This window comes from Euwallacea fornicatus, unplaced genomic scaffold (genome assembly GCF_040115645.1).
Source record: "Euwallacea fornicatus isolate EFF26 unplaced genomic scaffold, ASM4011564v1 scaffold_68, whole genome shotgun sequence".
In the NCBI taxonomy this organism is placed as follows: Eukaryota; Metazoa; Arthropoda; class Insecta; order Coleoptera; family Curculionidae; genus Euwallacea; species Euwallacea fornicatus.
In genome coordinates this window covers 1-15,522 of record NW_027096036.1, presented here as the reverse complement: position 1 = coordinate 15,522, position 15,522 = coordinate 1, and the positions used below count along the sequence as shown (strand labels likewise).

General features: G+C 47.9%; 41 non-coding genes and 2 pseudogenes across 41 annotated transcripts; all 43 read left to right on the top strand.

Annotated features, from left to right (window-relative positions):
- The first annotated feature begins 453 nt into the window (after positions 1 to 453).
- LOC136349934 (5S ribosomal RNA) lies at positions 454 to 571 on the top strand. Its single transcript, XR_010734002.1, has one exon. It is a non-coding gene; the product is annotated as a 5S ribosomal RNA (ribosomal RNA).
- A 60-nt stretch (positions 572 to 631) lies between these two features.
- LOC136349902 (5S ribosomal RNA) lies at positions 632 to 749 on the top strand. The gene has a single exon (XR_010733981.1). It is a non-coding gene; the product is annotated as a 5S ribosomal RNA (ribosomal RNA).
- Positions 750 to 809: 60 nt separating this feature from the next.
- Positions 810 to 927, top strand: LOC136349933 (5S ribosomal RNA). The gene has a single exon (XR_010734001.1). It is a non-coding gene; the product is annotated as a 5S ribosomal RNA (ribosomal RNA).
- A 59-nt stretch (positions 928 to 986) lies between these two features.
- Positions 987 to 1,104, top strand: LOC136349932 (5S ribosomal RNA). The gene has a single exon (XR_010734000.1). It is a non-coding gene; the product is annotated as a 5S ribosomal RNA (ribosomal RNA).
- Positions 1,105 to 1,164: 60 nt separating this feature from the next.
- LOC136349931 (5S ribosomal RNA) lies at positions 1,165 to 1,282 on the top strand. Its single transcript, XR_010733999.1, has one exon. It is a non-coding gene; the product is annotated as a 5S ribosomal RNA (ribosomal RNA).
- Positions 1,283 to 1,341: 59 nt separating this feature from the next.
- On the top strand, positions 1,342 to 1,459 carry LOC136349930 (5S ribosomal RNA). Its single transcript, XR_010733998.1, has one exon. It is a non-coding gene; the product is annotated as a 5S ribosomal RNA (ribosomal RNA).
- A 60-nt stretch (positions 1,460 to 1,519) lies between these two features.
- Positions 1,520 to 1,637, top strand: LOC136349889 (5S ribosomal RNA). Its single transcript, XR_010733969.1, has one exon. It is a non-coding gene; the product is annotated as a 5S ribosomal RNA (ribosomal RNA).
- A 60-nt stretch (positions 1,638 to 1,697) lies between these two features.
- Positions 1,698 to 1,815, top strand: LOC136349937 (5S ribosomal RNA). The gene has a single exon (XR_010734005.1). It is a non-coding gene; the product is annotated as a 5S ribosomal RNA (ribosomal RNA).
- A 780-nt stretch (positions 1,816 to 2,595) lies between these two features.
- Positions 2,596 to 2,713, top strand: LOC136349929 (5S ribosomal RNA). Its single transcript, XR_010733997.1, has one exon. It is a non-coding gene; the product is annotated as a 5S ribosomal RNA (ribosomal RNA).
- A 780-nt stretch (positions 2,714 to 3,493) lies between these two features.
- On the top strand, positions 3,494 to 3,611 carry LOC136349928 (5S ribosomal RNA). Its single transcript, XR_010733996.1, has one exon. It is a non-coding gene; the product is annotated as a 5S ribosomal RNA (ribosomal RNA).
- Positions 3,612 to 3,671: 60 nt separating this feature from the next.
- LOC136349901 (5S ribosomal RNA) lies at positions 3,672 to 3,789 on the top strand. The gene has a single exon (XR_010733980.1). It is a non-coding gene; the product is annotated as a 5S ribosomal RNA (ribosomal RNA).
- Positions 3,790 to 3,849: 60 nt separating this feature from the next.
- On the top strand, positions 3,850 to 3,967 carry LOC136349927 (5S ribosomal RNA). The gene has a single exon (XR_010733995.1). It is a non-coding gene; the product is annotated as a 5S ribosomal RNA (ribosomal RNA).
- A 59-nt stretch (positions 3,968 to 4,026) lies between these two features.
- Positions 4,027 to 4,144, top strand: LOC136349924 (5S ribosomal RNA). The gene has a single exon (XR_010733993.1). It is a non-coding gene; the product is annotated as a 5S ribosomal RNA (ribosomal RNA).
- Positions 4,145 to 4,204: 60 nt separating this feature from the next.
- On the top strand, positions 4,205 to 4,322 carry LOC136349923 (5S ribosomal RNA). The gene has a single exon (XR_010733992.1). It is a non-coding gene; the product is annotated as a 5S ribosomal RNA (ribosomal RNA).
- A 59-nt stretch (positions 4,323 to 4,381) lies between these two features.
- On the top strand, positions 4,382 to 4,499 carry LOC136349922 (5S ribosomal RNA). Its single transcript, XR_010733991.1, has one exon. It is a non-coding gene; the product is annotated as a 5S ribosomal RNA (ribosomal RNA).
- Positions 4,500 to 4,559: 60 nt separating this feature from the next.
- Positions 4,560 to 4,677, top strand: LOC136349888 (5S ribosomal RNA). The gene has a single exon (XR_010733968.1). It is a non-coding gene; the product is annotated as a 5S ribosomal RNA (ribosomal RNA).
- Positions 4,678 to 4,737: 60 nt separating this feature from the next.
- LOC136349921 (5S ribosomal RNA) lies at positions 4,738 to 4,855 on the top strand. Its single transcript, XR_010733990.1, has one exon. It is a non-coding gene; the product is annotated as a 5S ribosomal RNA (ribosomal RNA).
- Positions 4,856 to 5,635: 780 nt separating this feature from the next.
- Positions 5,636 to 5,753, top strand: LOC136349882 (5S ribosomal RNA). The gene has a single exon (XR_010733962.1). It is a non-coding gene; the product is annotated as a 5S ribosomal RNA (ribosomal RNA).
- A 60-nt stretch (positions 5,754 to 5,813) lies between these two features.
- LOC136349900 (5S ribosomal RNA) lies at positions 5,814 to 5,931 on the top strand. Its single transcript, XR_010733979.1, has one exon. It is a non-coding gene; the product is annotated as a 5S ribosomal RNA (ribosomal RNA).
- Positions 5,932 to 5,990: 59 nt separating this feature from the next.
- Positions 5,991 to 6,108, top strand: LOC136349920 (5S ribosomal RNA). The gene has a single exon (XR_010733989.1). It is a non-coding gene; the product is annotated as a 5S ribosomal RNA (ribosomal RNA).
- Positions 6,109 to 6,168: 60 nt separating this feature from the next.
- LOC136349919 (5S ribosomal RNA) lies at positions 6,169 to 6,286 on the top strand. Its single transcript, XR_010733988.1, has one exon. It is a non-coding gene; the product is annotated as a 5S ribosomal RNA (ribosomal RNA).
- Positions 6,287 to 6,345: 59 nt separating this feature from the next.
- LOC136349918 (5S ribosomal RNA) lies at positions 6,346 to 6,463 on the top strand. Its single transcript, XR_010733987.1, has one exon. It is a non-coding gene; the product is annotated as a 5S ribosomal RNA (ribosomal RNA).
- Positions 6,464 to 6,523: 60 nt separating this feature from the next.
- LOC136349887 (5S ribosomal RNA) lies at positions 6,524 to 6,641 on the top strand. Its single transcript, XR_010733967.1, has one exon. It is a non-coding gene; the product is annotated as a 5S ribosomal RNA (ribosomal RNA).
- A 60-nt stretch (positions 6,642 to 6,701) lies between these two features.
- Positions 6,702 to 6,819, top strand: LOC136349917 (5S ribosomal RNA). Its single transcript, XR_010733986.1, has one exon. It is a non-coding gene; the product is annotated as a 5S ribosomal RNA (ribosomal RNA).
- A 598-nt stretch (positions 6,820 to 7,417) lies between these two features.
- Positions 7,418 to 7,535, top strand: LOC136349916 (5S ribosomal RNA). The gene has a single exon (XR_010733985.1). It is a non-coding gene; the product is annotated as a 5S ribosomal RNA (ribosomal RNA).
- A 780-nt stretch (positions 7,536 to 8,315) lies between these two features.
- Positions 8,316 to 8,433, top strand: LOC136349909 (5S ribosomal RNA). Its single transcript, XR_010733984.1, has one exon. It is a non-coding gene; the product is annotated as a 5S ribosomal RNA (ribosomal RNA).
- A 60-nt stretch (positions 8,434 to 8,493) lies between these two features.
- On the top strand, positions 8,494 to 8,611 carry LOC136349899 (5S ribosomal RNA). Its single transcript, XR_010733978.1, has one exon. It is a non-coding gene; the product is annotated as a 5S ribosomal RNA (ribosomal RNA).
- A 60-nt stretch (positions 8,612 to 8,671) lies between these two features.
- Positions 8,672 to 8,789, top strand: LOC136349897 (5S ribosomal RNA). Its single transcript, XR_010733976.1, has one exon. It is a non-coding gene; the product is annotated as a 5S ribosomal RNA (ribosomal RNA).
- Positions 8,790 to 9,028: 239 nt separating this feature from the next.
- Positions 9,029 to 9,146, top strand: LOC136349885 (5S ribosomal RNA). Its single transcript, XR_010733965.1, has one exon. It is a non-coding gene; the product is annotated as a 5S ribosomal RNA (ribosomal RNA).
- Positions 9,147 to 9,206: 60 nt separating this feature from the next.
- On the top strand, positions 9,207 to 9,324 carry LOC136349898 (5S ribosomal RNA). The gene has a single exon (XR_010733977.1). It is a non-coding gene; the product is annotated as a 5S ribosomal RNA (ribosomal RNA).
- A 59-nt stretch (positions 9,325 to 9,383) lies between these two features.
- Positions 9,384 to 9,501, top strand: LOC136349874 (5S ribosomal RNA). Its single transcript, XR_010733954.1, has one exon. It is a non-coding gene; the product is annotated as a 5S ribosomal RNA (ribosomal RNA).
- Positions 9,502 to 9,919: 418 nt separating this feature from the next.
- Positions 9,920 to 10,037, top strand: LOC136349862 (5S ribosomal RNA). Its single transcript, XR_010733943.1, has one exon. It is a non-coding gene; the product is annotated as a 5S ribosomal RNA (ribosomal RNA).
- Positions 10,038 to 10,635: 598 nt separating this feature from the next.
- LOC136349850 (5S ribosomal RNA) lies at positions 10,636 to 10,753 on the top strand. The gene has a single exon (XR_010733932.1). It is a non-coding gene; the product is annotated as a 5S ribosomal RNA (ribosomal RNA).
- Positions 10,754 to 11,533: 780 nt separating this feature from the next.
- LOC136349839 (5S ribosomal RNA) lies at positions 11,534 to 11,651 on the top strand. The gene has a single exon (XR_010733921.1). It is a non-coding gene; the product is annotated as a 5S ribosomal RNA (ribosomal RNA).
- A 419-nt stretch (positions 11,652 to 12,070) lies between these two features.
- Positions 12,071 to 12,188, top strand: LOC136349896 (5S ribosomal RNA). The gene has a single exon (XR_010733975.1). It is a non-coding gene; the product is annotated as a 5S ribosomal RNA (ribosomal RNA).
- A 239-nt stretch (positions 12,189 to 12,427) lies between these two features.
- On the top strand, positions 12,428 to 12,547 carry LOC136349915 (5S ribosomal RNA; annotated as a pseudogene).
- Positions 12,548 to 12,606: 59 nt separating this feature from the next.
- On the top strand, positions 12,607 to 12,724 carry LOC136349948 (5S ribosomal RNA). The gene has a single exon (XR_010734016.1). It is a non-coding gene; the product is annotated as a 5S ribosomal RNA (ribosomal RNA).
- A 60-nt stretch (positions 12,725 to 12,784) lies between these two features.
- On the top strand, positions 12,785 to 12,902 carry LOC136349827 (5S ribosomal RNA). Its single transcript, XR_010733910.1, has one exon. It is a non-coding gene; the product is annotated as a 5S ribosomal RNA (ribosomal RNA).
- Positions 12,903 to 13,503: 601 nt separating this feature from the next.
- Positions 13,504 to 13,621, top strand: LOC136349906 (5S ribosomal RNA; annotated as a pseudogene).
- Positions 13,622 to 13,681: 60 nt separating this feature from the next.
- On the top strand, positions 13,682 to 13,799 carry LOC136349816 (5S ribosomal RNA). The gene has a single exon (XR_010733899.1). It is a non-coding gene; the product is annotated as a 5S ribosomal RNA (ribosomal RNA).
- A 598-nt stretch (positions 13,800 to 14,397) lies between these two features.
- Positions 14,398 to 14,515, top strand: LOC136349805 (5S ribosomal RNA). Its single transcript, XR_010733888.1, has one exon. It is a non-coding gene; the product is annotated as a 5S ribosomal RNA (ribosomal RNA).
- A 60-nt stretch (positions 14,516 to 14,575) lies between these two features.
- On the top strand, positions 14,576 to 14,693 carry LOC136349895 (5S ribosomal RNA). The gene has a single exon (XR_010733974.1). It is a non-coding gene; the product is annotated as a 5S ribosomal RNA (ribosomal RNA).
- A 59-nt stretch (positions 14,694 to 14,752) lies between these two features.
- Positions 14,753 to 14,870, top strand: LOC136349792 (5S ribosomal RNA). The gene has a single exon (XR_010733876.1). It is a non-coding gene; the product is annotated as a 5S ribosomal RNA (ribosomal RNA).
- Positions 14,871 to 15,522: the final 652 nt, after the last annotated feature.

Sequence of the window (15,522 nt, the reverse complement as noted above, 5' to 3'; positions counted from 1 at the left end):
TTGACCGCCTGGGAACACCACGTGCAGTTGCTTTTTTTTTTTAACCCTGCAGGTAACTTCTGTTTTTTATCGCTCCATGATACATATTAAACCAAGCAACTGCCATACCACGTTGGTCTACCGGTGCCCGTCCGATCACCGAAGTCAAGCGAGGTCGGACGTGATGTTAGTATCTGGATGATTGACCGCCTGGGAACACCACGTGCAGTTGCTTTTTTTTTAAACTCTGCAGGTAACTTCTGTTTTTTATCGCTACATGATACATATTAAACCAAGCAACTGCCATACCACGTTGGTCTACCGGTGCCCGTCCGATCACCGAAGTCAAGCGAGGTCGGACGTGATGTTAGTATCTGGATGATTGACCGCCTGGAAACACCACGTGCAGTTGCTTTTTTTTAAACTCTGCAGGTAACTTCTGTTTTTTATCGGCCCATGATACACTTATTACCAAGCAACTGCCATACCACGTTGGTCTACCGGTTCCCGTCCGATCACCGAAGTCAAGCGACGTCGGGCGTGGTTAGTACCTGGATGGGTGACCGCCTGGGAACACCACGTGCAGTTGCTTTTTTTTTAAACTCTGCAGGTAACTTCTGTTTTTTATCGCTACATGATACATATTAAACCAAGCAACTGCCATACCACGTTGGTCTACCGGTGCCCGTCCGATCACCGAAGTCAAGCGACGTCGGGCGTGGTTAGTACCTGGATGGGTGACCGCCTGGGAACACCACGTGCAGTTGCTTTTTTTTTAAACTCTGCAAGTAACTTCTGTTTTTTATCGCTACATGATACATATTCAACCAAGCAACTGCCATACCACGTTGGTCTACCGGTTCCCGTCCGATCACCGAAGTCAAGCGACGTCGGGCGTGGTTAGTACCTGGATGGGTGACCGCCTGGGAACACCACGTGCAGTTGCTTTTTTTTAAGTCTTCAAGTAACTTCTGGTTTTTTATTGGCCCATGATACACTTATTACCAAGCAACTGCCATACCACGTTGGTCTACCGGTTCCCGTCCGATCACCGAAGTCAAGCGACGTCGGGCGTGGTTAGTACCTGGATGGGTGACCGCCTGGGAACACCACGTGCAGTTGCTTTTTTTTTAAACTCTGCAAGTAACTTCTGTTTTTTATCGCTACATGATACATATTCAACCAAGCAACTGCCATACCACGTTGGTCTACCGGTTCCCGTCCGATCACCGAAGTCAAGCGACGTCGGGCGTGGTTAGTACCTGGATGGGTGACCGCCTGGGAACACCACGTGCAGTTGCTTTTTTTTAAGTCTTCAAGTAACTTCTGGTTTTTTATCGGCCCATGATACACTTATTACCAAGCAACTGCCATACCACGTTGGTCTACCGGTTCCCGTCCGATCACCGAAGTCAAGCGACGTCGGGCGTGGTTAGTACCTGGATGGGTGACCGCCTGGGAACACCACGTGCAGTTGCTTTTTTTTTAAACTCTGCAAGTAACTTCTGTTTTTTATCGCTACATGATACATATTCAACCAAGCAACTGCCATACCACGTTGGTCTACCGGTTCCCGTCCGATCACCGAAGTCAAGCGACGTCGGGCGTGGTTAGTACCTGGATGGGTGACCGCCTGGAAACACCACGTGCAGTTGCTTTTTTTTTAAGTCTTCAAGTAACTTCTGGTTTTTTATCGGCCCATGATACACTTATTACCAAGCAACTGCCATACCACGTTGATCTACCGGTTCCCGTCCGATCACCGAAGTCAAGCGACGTCGGGCGTGGTTAGTACCTGGATGGGTGACCGCCTGGGAACACCACGTGCAGTTGCTTTTTTTTTAAACTCTGCAGGTAACTTCTGTTTTTTATCGCTACATGATACATATTAAACCAAGCAACTGCCATACCACGTTGGTCTACCGGTGCCCGTCCGATCACCGAAGTCAAGCGAGGTCGGACGTGATGTTAGTATCTGGATGATTGACCGCCTGGAAACACCACGTGCAGTTGCTTTTTTTTTAAACTCTGCAGGTAACTTCTGTTTTTTATCGCTACATGATACATATTAAACCAAGCAACTGCCATACCACGTTGGTCTACCGGTGCCCGTCCGATCACCGAAGTCAAGCGAGGTCGGACGTGATGTTAGTATCTGGATGATTGACCGCCTGGGAACACCACGTGCAGTTGCTTTTTTTTTTTAACCCTGCAGGTAACTTCTGTTTTTTATCGCTCCATGATACATATTAAACCAAGCAACTGCCATACCACGTTGGTCTACCGGTGCCCGTCCGATCACCGAAGTCAAGCGAGGTCGGACGTGATGTTAGTATCTGGATGATTGACCGCCTGGGAACACCACGTGCAGTTGCTTTTTTTTTAAACTCTGCAGGTAACTTCTGTTTTTTATCGCTCCATGATACATATTAAACCAAGCAACTGCCATACCACGTTGGTCTACCGGTACCCGTCTGATCACCGAAGTCAAGCGAGGTCGGACGTGATGTTAGTATCTGGATGATTGACCGCCTGGAAACAACACGTGCAGTTGCTTTTTTTTAAACTCTGCAGGTAACTTCTGTTTTTTATCGCTCCATGATACATATTAAACCAAGCAACTGCCATACCACGTTGGTCTACCGGTTCCCGTCCGATCACCGAAGTCAAGCGACGTCGGGCGTGGTTAGTACCTGGATGGGTGACCGCCTGGGAACACCACGTGCAGTTGCTTTTTTTTTAAACTCTGCAGGTAACTTCTGTTTTTTATCGCTACATGATACATATTAAACCAAGCAACTGCCATACCACGTTGGTCTACCGGTGCCCGTCCGATCACCGAAGTCAAGCGAGGTCGGACGTGATGTTAGTATCTGGATGATTGACCGCCTGGAAACACCACGTGCAGTTGCTTTTTTTTTAAACTCTGCAGGTAACTTCTGTTTTTTATCGCTACATGATACATATTAAACCAAGCAACTGCCATACCACGTTGGTCTACCGGTGCCCGTCCGATCACCGAAGTCAAGCGAGGTCGGACGTGATGTTAGTATCTGGATGATTGACCGCCTGGGAACACCACGTGCAGTTGCTTTTTTTTTTTAACCCTGCAGGTAACTTCTGTTTTTTATCGCTCCATGATACATATTAAACCAAGCAACTGCCATACCACGTTGGTCTACCGGTGCCCGTCCGATCACCGAAGTCAAGCGAGGTCGGACGTGATGTTAGTATCTGGATGATTGACCGCCTGGGAACACCACGTGCAGTTGCTTTTTTTTTAAACTCTGCAGGTAACTTCTGTTTTTTATCGCTACATGATACATATTAAACCAAGCAACTGCCATACCACGTTGGTCTACCGGTGCCCGTCCGATCACCGAAGTCAAGCGAGGTCGGACGTGATGTTAGTATCTGGATGATTGACCGCCTGGAAACACCACGTGCAGTTGCTTTTTTTTAAACTCTGCAGGTAACTTCTGTTTTTTATCGGCCCATGATACACTTATTACCAAGCAACTGCCATACCACGTTGGTCTACCGGTTCCCGTCCGATCACCGAAGTCAAGCGACGTCGGGCGTGGTTAGTACCTGGATGGGTGACCGCCTGGGAACACCACGTGCAGTTGCTTTTTTTTTAAACTCTGCAGGTAACTTCTGTTTTTTATCGCTACATGATACATATTAAACCAAGCAACTGCCATACCACGTTGGTCTACCGGTGCCCGTCCGATCACCGAAGTCAAGCGACGTCGGGCGTGGTTAGTACCTGGATGGGTGACCGCCTGGGAACACCACGTGCAGTTGCTTTTTTTTTAAACTCTGCAAGTAACTTCTGTTTTTTATCGCTACATGATACATATTCAACCAAGCAACTGCCATACCACGTTGGTCTACCGGTTCCCGTCCGATCACCGAAGTCAAGCGACGTCGGGCGTGGTTAGTACCTGGATGGGTGACCGCCTGGGAACACCACGTGCAGTTGCTTTTTTTTAAGTCTTCAAGTAACTTCTGGTTTTTTATTGGCCCATGATACACTTATTACCAAGCAACTGCCATACCACGTTGGTCTACCGGTTCCCGTCCGATCACCGAAGTCAAGCGACGTCGGGCGTGGTTAGTACCTGGATGGGTGACCGCCTGGGAACACCACGTGCAGTTGCTTTTTTTTTAAACTCTGCAAGTAACTTCTGTTTTTTATCGCTACATGATACATATTCAACCAAGCAACTGCCATACCACGTTGGTCTACCGGTTCCCGTCCGATCACCGAAGTCAAGCGACGTCGGGCGTGGTTAGTACCTGGATGGGTGACCGCCTGGGAACACCACGTGCAGTTGCTTTTTTTTAAGTCTTCAAGTAACTTCTGGTTTTTTATCGGCCCATGATACACTTATTACCAAGCAACTGCCATACCACGTTGGTCTACCGGTTCCCGTCCGATCACCGAAGTCAAGCGACGTCGGGCGTGGTTAGTACCTGGATGGGTGACCGCCTGGGAACACCACGTGCAGTTGCTTTTTTTTTAAACTCTGCAAGTAACTTCTGTTTTTTATCGCTACATGATACATATTCAACCAAGCAACTGCCATACCACGTTGGTCTACCGGTTCCCGTCCGATCACCGAAGTCAAGCGACGTCGGGCGTGGTTAGTACCTGGATGGGTGACCGCCTGGAAACACCACGTGCAGTTGCTTTTTTTTTAAGTCTTCAAGTAACTTCTGGTTTTTTATCGGCCCATGATACACTTATTACCAAGCAACTGCCATACCACGTTGGTCTACCGGTTCCCGTCCGATCACCGAAGTCAAGCGACGTCGGGCGTGGTTAGTACCTGGATGGGTGACCGCCTGGGAACACCACGTGCAGTTGCTTTTTTTTTAAACTCTGCAGGTAACTTCTGTTTTTTATCGCTACATGATACATATTAAACCAAGCAACTGCCATACCACGTTGGTCTACCGGTGCCCGTCCGATCACCGAAGTCAAGCGAGGTCGGACGTGATGTTAGTATCTGGATGATTGACCGCCTGGAAACACCACGTGCAGTTGCTTTTTTTTTAAACTCTGCAGGTAACTTCTGTTTTTTATCGCTACATGATACATATTAAACCAAGCAACTGCCATACCACGTTGGTCTACCGGTGCCCGTCCGATCACCGAAGTCAAGCGAGGTCGGACGTGATGTTAGTATCTGGATGATTGACCGCCTGGGAACACCACGTGCAGTTGCTTTTTTTTTTTAACCCTGCAGGTAACTTCTGTTTTTTATCGCTCCATGATACATATTAAACCAAGCAACTGCCATACCACGTTGGTCTACCGGTGCCCGTCCGATCACCGAAGTCAAGCGAGGTCGGACGTGATGTTAGTATCTGGATGATTGACCGCCTGGGAACACCACGTGCAGTTGCTTTTTTTTTAAACTCTGCAGGTAACTTCTGTTTTTTATCGCTCCATGATACATATTAAACCAAGCAACTGCCATACCACGTTGGTCTACCGGTGCCCGTCCGATCACCGAAGTCAAGCGAGGTCGGACGTGATGTTAGTATCTGGATGATTGACCGCCTGGAAACACCACGTGCAGTTGCTTTTTTTTAAACTCTGCAGGTAACTTCTGTTTTTTATCGGCCCATGATACACTTATTACCAAGCAACTGCCATACCACGTTGGTCTACCGGTTCCCGTCCGATCACCGAAGTCAAGCGACGTCGGGCGTGGTTAGTACCTGTATGGGTGACCGCCTGGGAACACCACGTGCAGTTGCTTTTTTTTTAAACTCTGCAGGTAACTTCTGTTTTTTATCGCTACATGATACATATTAAACCAAGCAACTGCCATACCACGTTGGTCTACCGGTGCCCGTCCGATCACCGAAGTCAAGCGACGTCGGGCGTGGTTAGTACCTGGATGGGTGACCGCCTGGGAACACCACGTGCAGTTGCTTTTTTTTAAGTCTTCAAGTAACTTCTGGTTTTTTATTGGCCCATGATACACTTATTACCAAGCAACTGCCATACCACGTTGGTCTACCGGTTCCCGTCCGATCACCGAAGTCAAGCGACGTCGGGCGTGGTTAGTACCTGGATGGGTGACCGCCTGGGAACACCACGTGCAGTTGCTTTTTTTTTAAACTCTGCAAGTAACTTCTGTTTTTTATCGCTACATGATACATATTCAACCAAGCAACTGCCATACCACGTTGGTCTACCGGTTCCCGTCCGATCACCGAAGTCAAGCGACGTCGGGCGTGGTTAGTACCTGGATGGGTGACCGCCTGGGAACACCACGTGCAGTTGCTTTTTTTTAAGTCTTCAAGTAACTTCTGGTTTTTTATCGGCCCATGATACACTTATTACCAAGCAACTGCCATACCACGTTGGTCTACCGGTTCCCGTCCGATCACCGAAGTCAAGCGACGTCGGGCGTGGTTAGTACCTGGATGGGTGACCGCCTGGGAACACCACGTGCAGTTGCTTTTTTTTTAAACTCTGCAAGTAACTTCTGTTTTTTATCGCTACATGATACATATTCAACCAAGCAACTGCCATACCACGTTGGTCTACCGGTTCCCGTCCGATCACCGAAGTCAAGCGACGTCGGGCGTGGTTAGTACCTGGATGGGTGACCGCCTGGAAACACCACGTGCAGTTGCTTTTTTTTTAAGTCTTCAAGTAACTTCTGGTTTTTTATCGGCCCATGATACACTTATTACCAAGCAACTGCCATACCACGTTGGTCTACCGGTTCCCGTCCGATCACCGAAGTCAAGCGACGTCGGGCGTGGTTAGTACCTGGATGGGTGACCGCCTGGGAACACCACGTGCAGTTGCTTTTTTTTTAAACTCTGCAGGTAACTTCTGTTTTTTATCGCTACATGATACATATTAAACCAAGCAACTGCCATACCACGTTGGTCTACCGGTGCCCGTCCGATCACCGAAGTCAAGCGAGGTCGGACGTGATGTTAGTATCTGGATGATTGACCGCCTGGAAACACCACGTGCAGTTGCTTTTTTTTTAAACTCTGCAGGTAACTTCTGTTTTTTATCGCTACATGATACATATTAAACCAAGCAACTGCCATACCACGTTGGTCTACCGGTGCCCGTCCGATCACCGAAGTCAAGCGAGGTCGGACGTGATGTTAGTATCTGGATGATTGACCGCCTGGAAACACCACGTGCAGTTGCTTTTTTTTAAACTCTGCAGGTAACTTCTGTTTTTTATCGCTCCATGATACATATTAAACCAAGCAACTGCCATACCACGTTGGTCTACCGGTACCCGTCCGATCACCGAAGTCAAGCGAGGTCGGACGTGATGTTAGTATCTGGATGATTGACCGCCTGGAAACAACACGTGCAGTTGCTTTTTTTTAAACTCTGCAGGTAACTTCTGTTTTTTATCGCTCCATGATACATATTAAACCAAGCAACTGCCATACCACGTTGGTCTACCGGTTCCCGTCCGATCACCGAAGTCAAGCGACGTCGGGCGTGGTTAGTACCTGGATGGGTGACCGCCTGGGAACACCACGTGCAGTTGCTTTTTTTTTAAACTCTGCAGGTAACTTCTGTTTTTTATCGCTACATGATACATATTAAACCAAGCAACTGCCATACCACGTTGGTCTACCGGTGCCCGTCCGATCACCGAAGTCAAGCGAGGTCGGACGTGATGTTAGTATCTGGATGATTGACCGCCTGGAAACACCACGTGCAGTTGCTTTTTTTTTAAACTCTGCAGGTAACTTCTGTTTTTTATCGCTACATGATACATATTAAACCAAGCAACTGCCATACCACGTTGGTCTACCGGTGCCCGTCCGATCACCGAAGTCAAGCGAGGTCGGACGTGATGTTAGTATCTGGATGATTGACCGCCTGGGAACACCACGTGCAGTTGCTTTTTTTTTTTAACCCTGCAGGTAACTTCTGTTTTTTATCGCTCCATGATACATATTAAACCAAGCAACTGCCATACCACGTTGGTCTACCGGTGCCCGTCCGATCACCGAAGTCAAGCGAGGTCGGACGTGATGTTAGTATCTGGATGATTGACCGCCTGGGAACACCACGTGCAGTTGCTTTTTTTTTAAACTCTGCAGGTAACTTCTGTTTTTTATCGCTACATGATACATATTAAACCAAGCAACTGCCATACCACGTTGGTCTACCGGTGCCCGTCCGATCACCGAAGTCAAGCGAGGTCGGACGTGATGTTAGTATCTGGATGATTGACCGCCTGGAAACACCACGTGCAGTTGCTTTTTTTTAAACTCTGCAGGTAACTTCTGTTTTTTATCGGCCCATGATACACTTATTACCAAGCAACTGCCATACCACGTTGGTCTACCGGTTCCCGTCCGATCACCGAAGTCAAGCGACGTCGGGCGTGGTTAGTACCTGGATGGGTGACCGCCTGGGAACACCACGTGCAGTTGCTTTTTTTTTAAACTCTGCAGGTAACTTCTGTTTTTTATCGCTACATGATACATATTAAACCAAGCAACTGCCATACCACGTTGGTCTACCGGTGCCCGTCCGATCACCGAAGTCAAGCGACGTCGGGCGTGGTTAGTACCTGGATGGGTGACCGCCTGGGAACACCACGTGCAGTTGCTTTTTTTTTAAACTCTGCAAGTAACTTCTGTTTTTTATCGCTACATGATACATATTCAACCAAGCAACTGCCATACCACGTTGGTCTACCGGTTCCCGTCCGATCACCGAAGTCAAGCGACGTCGGGCGTGGTTAGTACCTGGATGGGTGACCGCCTGGGAACACCACGTGCAGTTGCTTTTTTTTTAAACTCTGCAGGTAACTTCTGTTTTTTATCGCTCCATGATACATATTAAACCAAGCAACTGCCATACCACGTTGGTCTACCGGTGCCCGTCCGATCACCGAAGTCAAGCGAGGTCGGACGTGATGTTAGTATCTGGATGATTGACCGCCTGGAAACACCACGTGCAGTTGCTTTTTTTTAAACTCTGCAGGTAACTTCTGTTTTTTATCGGCCCATGATACACTTATTACCAAGCAACTGCCATACCACGTTGGTCTACCGGTTCCCGTCCGATCACCGAAGTCAAGCGACGTCGGGCGTGGTTAGTACCTGGATGGGTGACCGCCTGGGAACACCACGTGCAGTTGCTTTTTTTTTAAACTCTGCAGGTAACTTCTGTTTTTTATCGCTACATGATACATATTAAACCAAGCAACTGCCATACCACGTTGGTCTACCGGTGCCCGTCCGATCACCGAAGTCAAGCGACGTCGGGCGTGGTTAGTACCTGGATGGGTGACCGCCTGGGAACACCACGTGCAGTTGCTTTTTTTTAAGTCTTCAAGTAACTTCTGGTTTTTTATCGGCCCATGATACACTTATTACCAAGCAACTGCCATACCACGTTGGTCTACCGGTTCCCGTCCGATCACCGAAGTCAAGCGACGTCGGGCGTGGTTAGTACCTGGATGGGTGACCGCCTGGGAACACCACGTGCAGTTGCTTTTTTTTTAAACTCTGCAAGTAACTTCTGTTTTTTATCGCTACATGATACATATTCAACCAAGCAACTGCCATACCACGTTGGTCTACCGGTGCCCGTCCGATCACCGAAGTCAAGCGAGGTCGGACGTGATGTTAGTATCTGGATGATTGACCGCCTGGAAACACCACGTGCAGTTGCTTTTTTTTAAACTCTGCAGGTAACTTCTGTTTTTTATCGCTCCATGATACATATTAAACCAAGCAACTGCCATACCACGTTGGTCTACCGGTACCCGTCCGATCACCGAAGTCAAGCGAGGTCGGACGTGATGTTAGTATCTGGATGATTGACCGCCTGGAAACAACACGTGCAGTTGCTTTTTTTTAAACTCTGCAGGTAACTTCTGTTTTTTATCGCTCCATGATACATATTAAACCAAGCAACTGCCATACCACGTTGGTCTACCGGTTCCCGTCCGATCACCGAAGTCAAGCGACGTCGGGCGTGGTTAGTACCTGGATGGGTGACCGCCTGGGAACACCACGTGCAGTTGCTTTTTTTTTAAACTCTGCAGGTAACTTCTGTTTTTTATCGCTACATGATACATATTAAACCAAGCAACTGCCATACCACGTTGGTCTACCGGTGCCCGTCCGATCACCGAAGTCAAGCGAGGTCGGACGTGATGTTAGTATCTGGATGATTGACCGCCTGGAAACACCACGTGCAGTTGCTTTTTTTTTAAACTCTGCAGGTAACTTCTGTTTTTTATCGCTACATGATACATATTAAACCAAGCAACTGCCATACCACGTTGGTCTACCGGTGCCCGTCCGATCACCGAAGTCAAGCGAGGTCGGACGTGATGTTAGTATCTGGATGATTGACCGCCTGGAAACACCACGTGCAGTTGCTTTTTTTTAAACTCTGCAGGTAACTTCTGTTTTTTATCGCTCCATGATACATATTAAACCAAGCAACTGCCATACCACGTTGGTCTACCGGTACCCGTCCGATCACCGAAGTCAAGCGAGGTCGGACGTGATGTTAGTATCTGGATGATTGACCGCCTGGAAACAACACGTGCAGTTGCTTTTTTTTAAACTCTGCAGGTAACTTCTGTTTTTTATCGCTCCATGATACATATTAAACCAAGCAACTGCCATACCACGTTGGTCTACCGGTTCCCGTCCGATCACCGAAGTCAAGCGACGTCGGGCGTGGTTAGTACCTGGATGGGTGACCGCCTGGGAACACCACGTGCAGTTGCTTTTTTTTTAAACTCTGCAGGTAACTTCTGTTTTTTATCGCTACATGATACATATTAAACCAAGCAACTGCCATACCACGTTGGTCTACCGGTGCCCGTCCGATCACCGAAGTCAAGCGAGGTCGGACGTGATGTTAGTATCTGGATGATTGACCGCCTGGAAACACCACGTGCAGTTGCTTTTTTTTTAAACTCTGCAGGTAACTTCTGTTTTTTATCGCTACATGATACATATTAAACCAAGCAACTGCCATACCACGTTGGTCTACCGGTGCCCGTCCGATCACCGAAGTCAAGCGAGGTCGGACGTGATGTTAGTATCTGGATGATTGACCGCCTGGGAACACCACGTGCAGTTGCTTTTTTTTTTTAACCCTGCAGGTAACTTCTGTTTTTTATCGCTCCATGATACATATTAAACCAAGCAACTGCCATACCACGTTGGTCTACCGGTGCCCGTCCGATCACCGAAGTCAAGCGAGGTCGGACGTGATGTTAGTATCTGGATGATTGACCGCCTGGGAACACCACGTGCAGTTGCTTTTTTTTTAAACTCTGCAGGTAACTTCTGTTTTTTATCGCTCCATGATACATATTAAACCAAGCAACTGCCATACCACGTTGGTCTACCGGTGCCCGTCCGATCACCGAAGTCAAGCGAGGTCGGACGTGATGTTAGTATCTGGATGATTGACCGCCTGGAAACACCACGTGCAGTTGCTTTTTTTTAAACTCTGCAGGTAACTTCTGTTTTTTATCGCTCCATGATACATATTAAACCAAGCAACTGCCATACCACGTTGGTCTACCGGTTCCCGTCCGATCACCGAAGTCAAGCGACGTCGGGCGTGGTTAGTACCTGGATGGGTGACCGCCTGGGAACACCACGTGCAGTTGCTTTTTTTTTAAACTCTGCAGGTAACTTCTGTTTTTTATCGCTACATGATACATATTAAACCAAGCAACTGCCATACCACGTTGGTCTACCGGTGCCCGTCCGATCACCGAAGTCAAGCGAGGTCGGACGTGATGTTAGTATCTGGATGATTGACCGCCTGGGAACACCACGTGCAGTTGCTTTTTTTTTAAACTCTGCAGGTAACTTCTGTTTTTTATCGCTACATGATACATATTAAACCAAGCAACTGCCATACCACGTTGGTCTACCGGTGCCCGTCCGATCACCGAAGTCAAGCGAGGTCGGACGTGATGTTAGTATCTGGATGATTGACCGCCTGGAAACACCACGTGCAGTTGCTTTTTTTTAAACTCTGCAGGTAACTTCTGTTTTTTATCGCTACATGATACATATTAAACCAAGCAACTGCCATACCACGTTGGTCTACCGGTGCCCGTCCGATCACCGAAGTCAAGCGACGTCGGGCGTGGTTAGTACCTGGATGGGTGACCGCCTGGGAACACCACGTGCAGTTGCTTTTTTTTAAGTCTTCAAGTAACTTCTGGTTTTTTATTGGCCCATGATACACTTATTACCAAGCAACTGCCATACCACGTTGGTCTACCGGTGCCCGGCCGATCACCGAAGTCAAGCGAGGTCGGACGTGATGTTAGTATCTGGATGATTGACCGCCTGGAAACACCACGTGCAGTTGCTTTTTTTTTAAGTCTTCAAGTAACTTCTGGTTTTTTATCGGCCAATGATACACTTATTACCAAGCAACTGCCATACCACGTTGGTCTACCGGTTCCCGTCCGATCACCGAAGTCAAGCGAGGTCGGACGTGATGTTAGTATCTGGATGATTGACCGCCTGGAAACAACACGTGCAGTTGCTTTTTTTTAAACTCTGCAGGTAACTTCTGTTTTTTATCGCTCCATGATACATATTAAACCAAGCAACTGCCATACCACGTTGGTCTACCGGTTCCCGTCCGATCACCGAAATCAAGCGACGTCGGGCGTGGTTAGTACCTGGATGGGTGACCGCCTGGGAACACCACGTGCAGTTGCTTTTTTTTTAAACTCTGCAGGTAACTTCTGTTTTTTATCGCTACATGATACATATTAAACCAAGCAACTGCCATACCACGTTGGTCTACCGGTTCCCGTCCGATCACCGAAGTCAAGCGACGTCGGGCGTGGTTAGTACCTGGATGGGTGACCGCCTGGGAACACCACGTGCAGTTGCTTTTTTTTTAAACTCTGCAGGTAACTTCTGTTTTTTATCGCTACATGATACATATTAAACCAAGCAACTGCCATACCACGTTGGTCTACCGGTGCCCGTCCGATCACCGAAGTCAAGCGAGGTCGGACGTGATGTTAGTATCTGGATGATTGACCGCCTGGAAACACCACGTGCAGTTGCTTTTTTTTTAAACTCTGCAGGTAACTTCTGTTTTTTATCGCTACATGATACATATTAAACCAAGCAACTGCCATACCACGTTGGTCTACCGGTGCCCGTCCGATCACCGAAGTCAAGCGAGGTCGGACGTGATGTTAGTATCTGGATGATTGACCGCCTGGGAACACCACGTGCAGTTGCTTTTTTTTTTTAACCCTGCAGGTAACTTCTGTTTTTTATCGCTCCATGATACATATTAAACCAAGCAACTGCCATACCACGTTGGTCTACCGGTGCCCGTCCGATCACCGAAGTCAAGTGAGGTCGGACGTGATGTTAGTATCTGGATGATTGACCGCCTGGGAACACCACGTGCAGTTGCTTTTTTTTTAAACTCTGCAGGTAACTTCTGTTTTTTATCGCTACATGATACATATTAAACCAAGCAACTGCCATACCACGTTGGTCTACCGGTGCCCGGCCGATCACCGAAGTCAAGCGACGTCGGGCGTGGTTAGTACCTGGATGGGTGACCGCCTGGAAACACCACGTGCAGTTGCTTTTTTTTTAAGTCTTCAAGTAACTTCTGGTTTTTTATCGGCCCATGATACACTTATTACCAAGCAACTGCCATACCACGTTGGTCTACCGGTTCCCGTCCGATCACCGAAGTCAAGCGACGTCGGGCGTGGTTAGTACCTGGATGGGTGACCGCCTGGGAACACCACGTGCAGTTGCTTTTTTTTTAAACTCTGCAGGTAACTTCTGTTTTTTATCGCTACATGATACATATTAAACCAAGCAACTGCCATACCACGTTGGTCTACCGGTGCCCGTCCGATCACCGAAGTCAAGCGAGGTCGGACGTGATGTTAGTATCTGGATGATTGACCGCCTGGAAACACCACGTGCAGTTGCTTTTTTTTTAAACTCTGCAGGTAACTTCTGTTTTTTATCGCTACATGATACATATTAAACCAAGCAACTGCCATACCACGTTGGTCTACCGGTGCCCGTCCGATCACCGAAGTCAAGCGAGGTCGGACGTGATGTTAGTATCTGGATGATTGACCGCCTGGAAACACCACGTGCAGTTGCTTTTTTTTAAACTCTGCAGGTAACTTCTGTTTTTTATCGCTCCATGATACATATTAAACCAAGCAACTGCCATACCACGTTGGTCTACCGGTACCCGTCCGATCACCGAAGTCAAGCGAGGTCGGACGTGATGTTAGTATCTGGATGATTGACCGCCTGGAAACAACACGTGCAGTTGCTTTTTTTTAAACTCTGCAGGTAACTTCTGTTTTTTATCGCTCCATGATACATATTAAACCAAGCAACTGCCATACCACGTTGGTCTACCGGTTCCCGTCCGATCACCGAAGTCAAGCGACGTCGGGCGTGGTTAGTACCTGGATGGGTGACCGCCTGGGAACACCACGTGCAGTTGCTTTTTTTTTAAACTCTGCAGGTAACTTCTGTTTTTTATCGCTACATGATACATATTAAACCAAGCAACTGCCATACCACGTTGGTCTACCGGTGCCCGTCCGATCACCGAAGTCAAGCGACGTCGGGCGTGGTTAGTACCTGGATGGGTGACCGCCTGGGAACACCACGTGCAGTTGCTTTTTTTTAAGTCTTCAAGTAACTTCTGGTTTTTTATTGGCCCATGATACACTTATTACCAAGCAACTGCCATACCACGTTGGTCTACCGGTTCCCGTCCGATCACCGAAGTCAAGCGACGTCGGGCGTGGTTAGTACCTGGATGGGTGACCGCCTGGGAACACCACGTGCAGTTGCTTTTTTTTTAAACTCTGCAGGTAACTTCTGTTTTTTATCGCTACATGATACATATTAAACCAAGCAACTGCCATACCACGTTGGTCTACCGGTGCCCGTCCGATCACCGAAGTCAAGCGAGGTCGGACGTGATGTTAGTATCTGGATGATTGACCGCCTGGAAACACCACGTGCAGTTGCTTTTTTTTTAAACTCTGCAGGTAACTTCTGTTTTTTATCGCTACATGATACATATTAAACCAAGCAACTGCCATACCACGTTGGTCTACCGGTGCCCGTCCGATCACCGAAGTCAAGCGAGGTCGGACGTGATGTTAGTATCTGGATGATTGACCGCCTGGAAACACCACGTGCAGTTGCTTTTTTTTAAACTCTGCAGGTAACTTCTGTTTTTTATCGCTCCATGATACATATTAAACCAAGCAACTGCCATACCACGTTGGTCTACCGGTACCCGTCCGATCACCGAAGTCAAGCGAGGTCGGACGTGATGTTAGTATCTGGATGATTGACCGCCTGGAAACAACACGTGCAGTTGCTTTTTTTTAAACTCTGCAGGTAACTTCTGTTTTTTATCGCTCCATGATACATATTAAACCAAGCAACTGCCATACCACGTTGGTCTACCGGTTCCCGTCCGATCACCGAAGTCAA